Source organism: Narcine bancroftii, chromosome 11 (assembly GCF_036971445.1).
Source record: "Narcine bancroftii isolate sNarBan1 chromosome 11, sNarBan1.hap1, whole genome shotgun sequence".
Taxonomy (NCBI): Eukaryota; Metazoa; Chordata; class Chondrichthyes; order Torpediniformes; family Narcinidae; genus Narcine; species Narcine bancroftii.
Window position 1 is genome coordinate 40,113,995 of NC_091479.1, and position 6,309 is coordinate 40,120,303.

The 6,309-nt window shown below is 52.1% G+C and overlaps 1 long non-coding RNA gene across 1 annotated transcript; it reads left to right on the plus strand.

Moving 5' to 3' along the window:
• LOC138745284 (uncharacterized) lies at window positions 1–5,055 on the plus strand. Its single transcript, XR_011346136.1, has 3 exons — window positions 1–649; window positions 1,325–1,402; window positions 4,541–5,055. It is a non-coding gene; the product is annotated as an uncharacterized lncRNA (long non-coding RNA).
• Window positions 5,056–6,309: the final 1,254 nt, after the last annotated feature.

Below are 6,309 nucleotides of genomic sequence, written 5' to 3' on the forward strand. Positions count from 1 at the left end.
GAGTTGAGCGGCGAAGAGTGGGGCTCTCTCCGCACCACCTGCTCCCTCAGGCGACGAGGTCTCGCTTGCATCATGGAAGATCACGATGTTGCTGAGCTTCTGGGAATGTGGAGGGCTTCTGCTAAACCTGTGGTGGGGTTCAGAGTGGTTCATCTCCCCGGGACGTGCTGAAGTTCAGGATGACCCGATCCTCTCATGGAGGGAGGGTTGTAGACAAAGTGAACGGCTGCAGAACTGGCCTCAGTCTGAGGAGAGTGATCATAGAAGGACCTGGGGTGGCAATATTTCTACTGAGAGAAGCTGGAACGAACCACCAGAGGATCAATTCTGACATTTAGGTGACACTTGGAAGGGAGTTAGAGGGAGGGGTAGAGACTAACTTGGACAGCAAGGCTGGGTTGGGATAAATGACCTGTTGTGTACCCTCTGGGTGTGTAAATGCTGCTGCTTCTGCCCCAGAGGACATGGCAATAAGGTCACAACAGAGGTGGCCACACCGTGTCATGGACCCAACGTCCCCAAGGTGGAGTCCTGCACAGATGTTAAAATCATCGACAATGGATCTTTCGGTGTGGTGTACCAGGCAAGGCTGGTGGACTCCGGAGAGCTGATTGCCATCAAGAAGATCTTGCAAGACAAGAGATTCAAGGTGAGGGGGAGGAGCAGTTGTGTGGAAATGAAAAACCCTGATATTTAAATTTAGGGCCTACAGCACGTTCACAGGCCCTTGCGACACATGAGCCCGTTTCACACAATTACACCCAATTGACAAACACCCCAAACACATTTTTGAAGGGTGGGTGGAAAGAGGAGCATCTGACAGAGACCAAAGCAGCCATGGGGTTTGGAAACAGAGAAAATCACACAAGCCCACAACAGCAGCCCCCCTCCCCACACACAACCCCCCATCCCACACACACACACACACACACTCACACACACACACACACACACACACACACACACAAACACACACACACACACACACACACACACACACACACACACACACACACACACACACACACTCACCTGGCAAATATCAAAGATTTTCTGCAAATTCATTGTTTTGTAGAAGCTGGGAAAACAATCATAAAAACTGAAATGATACTTCATTGAACCCCCTGACGAGTCCCCACTCCAGCGACACGAAAAGTCCCCCCCACTGACTCTCGAAAAGTCCCCCACTTCGGCCTCCCTTGGAGTTCCCCACCTCTGACCTCTTGACAAATCTCCTCCCCGCCTCCCCCCTCAACTTGGACAAGTTGCCCCTCAGGGCCCCGACCCATCGCCCAGCCTTGCTGATGTTCTTCTCTCGCCATAGAACCGCAAACTGCAGATCGTGCGAAAGTTGGATCACACCATCATTGTCCCTCTTCTCAACTTCTCCTCTGTAGTCAAGGTAAGATCCACCTGCACCCACCCCACCCTCACTCTGATGCATATCATTTGCTGCTACCTTCCCCATTCCTTCAATCGATCTGTCTCGCTGCAGCCTCTCTGTTGCCTCCATCCTGCCCCTCTGACCAGTGCTGACTCTTTGACGTTGGCTGCCCTGCTCCTCACCCATTAACTCATGACCTCTTGCCATTTCAACTCCAGACAGCAGCAGCCAAGACCACAAGACAAGGTCGCCAAATTCGGCCACTCAGCCCCTCCAGTCTGTTTCCCCAATTCATTTCACGAATGTACTTTCCCCCATAACTCACTTTTGGCACCTTTTGGTGCGCTTCCAAATCAACGCCTGCTCTGAATCGTCCCAACAACTCAGCCTCCACATGTTCGACCCCAGCCAACACCCGGCTGCAAGCATTTCTCATCTCGAAACGTCAATGGTTTTTCTCCCCCGGTGAATCCTTGCCTCACGAGGGAGGGCGGTCAGAGCTGCACATTTTGTGCAGTCTCACCAGAAGCCGAATGATGGGGCAGCGGACGGGTCCACTACGGCCTGTTGACGCTCTGCTCGCTGAGCCGTTGGATTCATGCCATGTTGTGTTGAGCAGTGGGGGCATCAGGCCTACAGAGAGCAGGAGGGGCTGGCACTCCTGTTGGGAGAGGCACGGGGTTTTGGAGGGTAAATCCAGCTGACATGTTTGTATTGTGTCCAAGAGGAAGAGCAGGTTTATTTGAATCTGGGTCTGGACTATGTTCCCGAGACGGTTCACTGCATGGTCCAGCACTTCAACAAGGCCAAGCAGCCCATTCCCATGATCTACATCAAGGTGGTTGTGGGTCTGGGTGGTCAAGTTGTCCACTGGGGCAAGCTTGGATGGTGGGGTTGGAGGATATGAAGGAGTTTACTGGCTGAGTCTCGCTGGGGACTGGATATCGATGAAGGGTGCATGAGGGTCTCAATGGGTACTGGTGAGGAGAGAAAGGGTAGTGAGGGGAGAGGGGTGGAGAGGATGATGAGGATGGATGTTGATTGGCAGGGAGGGGCCCTTCACCCACCTCCCCTTACCCTCAAGATATAGACCCGGCCAGTGTGGAGGCAGAGTGGGTCATGTTATATCGTTGTGTTGCCAGATGTTCATGTACCAGCTGTAGCAGAGCATGGCCTACTTCCATCCTCAGGGGGTTTTCCATTGAGACATCAAGCCGCAGAAGATGCTGGTAGATCCCGAGATGGCCTTCTTATTGCTCCTTTATTTCGGCAGGTAGATCCACCCATGTCTGTCCGTTCACCACCTCAACGCGGTCCTGATCCCTCTCCACAACACGGCCTTGTCCCCTCCCCACCAGCTCTCACCCCTCCCCCACCAGCTCTCTCCCCTCCTCCCTCTCCCAACTTGCCCCTTCCACAGCTTAATAACTTATTCTAAATAAGATTGTGGGGGGCTTAGATGGAATGAACAGCCAGAAACCTTTCCTAAAGTGTCAGGTGCAAATCTCAGAGAGCATCCGCTTCAGGTGAGGGGAGATTTTTTTTATGCAGAGAGTTGTGAGAGATTTGAATGCGTCACCGGAGAAAGTGGTAGCGGTTGGTAGAATAGGTACATATAAAAGTCTCTGAGACGAGCATGTGGATGTAAGGGAACAGAATTTTTACATGATAGAGGAATTTGTGGATATGGCGAGAAGGCAGGGTAGGTCGAGTTTGGTCATAAATTAGATCAGCCATGATCGTATTGAATGGCGGAGCAGGCTCGATAGGCCATTTTTGTCCTATTCCTGTTCCCACTTCCTATGTTCCTATGGGTGTGGTACAGGTAAAGGTTGTGGAGAACATTTACAAAGGTCAGTGCAGCCTTTATGGGCCAAAGGGACTGTACTGGGCAGCAATGCTTGATGTTCTAATGGATGCGGAAGCTCTGGGAAGGGGTAAGGGAGGGACTGGCCAGTAAGTCTGCAGATTCTGGGGCCGAGGGCAATGCCCAAACACGCTGGGGAAACTCATGGATAGTTTTGTGAGGAGCAGGTCCTGCTTCACGAGTCAAATTGAGTTTTTCGAGGAGGTGTCAAAGGAGATAGATGAAGGTCAAGGTCTGTATGTGCTGCACGAGGATTTTAGTAAGGTGCTTGACAAGATCCCCACGGAGGCCTCATTCAGAATGTCTGGAGGCATGGGATCCATGGAGCCTTGGCTGTGTGGATTCAGAATTGGCTTGTCTGCAGAAAACAGAGGGTAGTAGTAGATGGAACAATGACTAGTGGCGCTCCAAAGGGATCTGCTCTGGGACCCCTGCTCTTTGTGATTTTTATGAATGATGATGGGAGTGGAAGGGTGGGTACGTCAGGGGATCACACAGAGGTAGAGATGTTGTAGACAGTGTAGAAGGTTGTCATAGGTCATCCAGTTTGCAGAGAAGTGACAGATGGAGTTCAATCCTGTAAATCAGATATACTTAAATAAGCAACTGGTCCAGGTTTATTTCCAGAGTAATTTTCAAGGGCACGAATAACAGTTATTCCAAAGAAGGTTGGAGCCCCATTAAAAGTAGCTTCATATAGACCAATATCTTCATTGAATGCGGATTACAAGAATGTGTGGGCAGAGCACTTGGTTAATGGCAGGATTATGAACAGTGTGCAGGACAGAGAAATATTTAGATCCTGCTCCATATATCACTCAAGGTTGCTGTGCAAATTGAGAGGGAGTTTAAGATGGTGTATTGTGTGCTGGCCTTCAGGAGTCAGGGGATTGAGTTCAAAAACCGAGAGGTATCGTTGCAGATGTATAAAATTCTCGTCAGACCACACTTGGAATATTGTGTGCATTCCTGGGGCGAGAATACCAGAGGACGTCTAAATAAGGTGAGCTGAGGGAAATTTAGGCAAGACGTGAGGGGTACATTTTATTCACACAGAATGTAGTGGGTGGCTGGAATGCATTGTCGGGGTAGTAGCGGAGGCTTGACCAAAAAAGGCATGAAAAGGATTTTAATATGGACAGGAATTCAAGAAAAATGGTGAGTACTGGTGTGAGGGAGGGGAGGGTTCAGGGGTAGGGGGGATGATGGGGGAAGTGTTGGGACCCTCCAAAGTCATTATGTTCAGGCCTCAGAGACAGTATCTCTATCACTCGTATTTCTCTTCCCAGGAGAAGGAGCGATCTCAGAGACAAGACACGAGTCAAGAAGAACCTCGCATCCCAGCTGAACAGAGGACGGACAACATCATGATGGCCTGAACCCCTCCCCGTCATATCCCTCTGGCCCTGCCAACCCCATTCCCTGCCTCTTCCATGTCCCTTCACCCACTTCCCCTCTTCTCCTCTACCCCTCCTCCATCCCAACCCCCTCCCGCTCATCTTCCCCTTCCCCTGCCCTCACACCTATGCCTTAACCCCAGCCCTCTACTCTTCACCTCCCTCTTCCCCTCCGCCCTTCCCTTCCCCTTTCCCCCTCCCCTTCCCCTCCCCCATCCCCTCCCCTAACCCACCCCCTTCCCCTCCCTTTCTCCTCCTCCCCTTCCCCTCCCCATTCCCTTTCCCCTTCCTACCCCTAACCTAGGGGAAGGAGGGGGAGGGGAAGGGGGTAGGAGAAAGGGGGTAGTGGAAGGGGGTAAGGGTAGGGGTTGTGGTAAGGGGTAGGGTAGGGGGTAGTGGTAGGGGGTGCGGGGATGGGGAAGGGGTAGGAGGTAGGGTTAGGGGAAGTGGGTAGGTTGTAAGGGATAGGGTAGGGATAGTGGTAGGGGGTGCGGGTATGGGGAAGGGGTAGGGTTAGGGGAAGGGGGTAGGTTGTAAGGGATAGGGTAGGGGGTAGTTGTAGGGGGTGTGGGTATGGGGAAGGTGTAGGAGGTATGGTTAGGGGAAGGGGATAGTTGTAGGGGGTGCGGGTATGGGGAAGGGGTAGGAGGTAGGGTTAGGGGAAGGAGGTAGGTTGTAAGGGATAGGGATAGGGTTTAGTTTAGGGTTGGGAAAGTTGGGTAGAGTTAGGGTTAGTGTTAGGAGACATGGGGTAGGGCTATATCTTGGTTTATGGTTAGGTCTATAGTTCGGGGAAGTGGGCTTGTGTTAGGTATAGGGGAAGGGGGTAGGAGCAGGGGGGTAGAGGAAGAGTGAGGTTTGGGGTTAGGGGATGGTGGGTAGCATTAGGGTTGGGGTTAGGGGGTGGCATAGGCGTAGGAATAAAGTTAGGGTTAGTGGATGGGGTGGGGGTAGAGTTAGGGGACGTGGAGTGGTGGTAGGGGGTATCAGTAGTGTTAAGGTTAGGTTTAGGATTTTGTTAGGGGTTAGGGTTAGGAGTAGGAGGAAGGGAAGGGGGAGGGGAATGGGGGAGGCGAGCGGGGGACGGGAACTGGGGACTGGAAGGGGGAGGGGATGTGGGAGGGGAACGGGCAGTGGAAAGGGGAGGGGAACGGGGTAGAGGAAATGGGGAGGTGAACGGTGGACGGCATCCCTAGCCCCTCCCCTCCCCTTCCCTTCCCCCGCATTTCCCCTGCCTCTCCTCTCCTCCTTCCAGAAGAAGCTGGGCCTCTTTCCGTCCAGAACCTCCCTGTGGTTTCAGAGCCTCCGTTTCAGGAAGTGCCTTCGACGCTTGCTGCTGGACAGACATCTTGTCTTTTGATTCATTCTGTACCGTTGATATTAAATTTAAAAATGATTGGATTTTTAAAGCTTGAACTCAAAAGCTGGTCCAGATAGACAAAACAGAAACAGGCCCTTCAGCCCCTCTCTCCTGCTAGCTGAGCTGTTGTAATCAGTCCATATTCCTCTCACCCTTTTCATTCTTAGCTCCCATCCAGCTCATGTTGCCTTGTCAATCGCACGGCCTGTGGGAAGAAGCTATTTCCCTCCCTGGCTGCTCTGCTTTTATTCCTCCATATCTCCTTCCTGATGGCAGGGCGACAAAGATGCTCTGTGCTGGA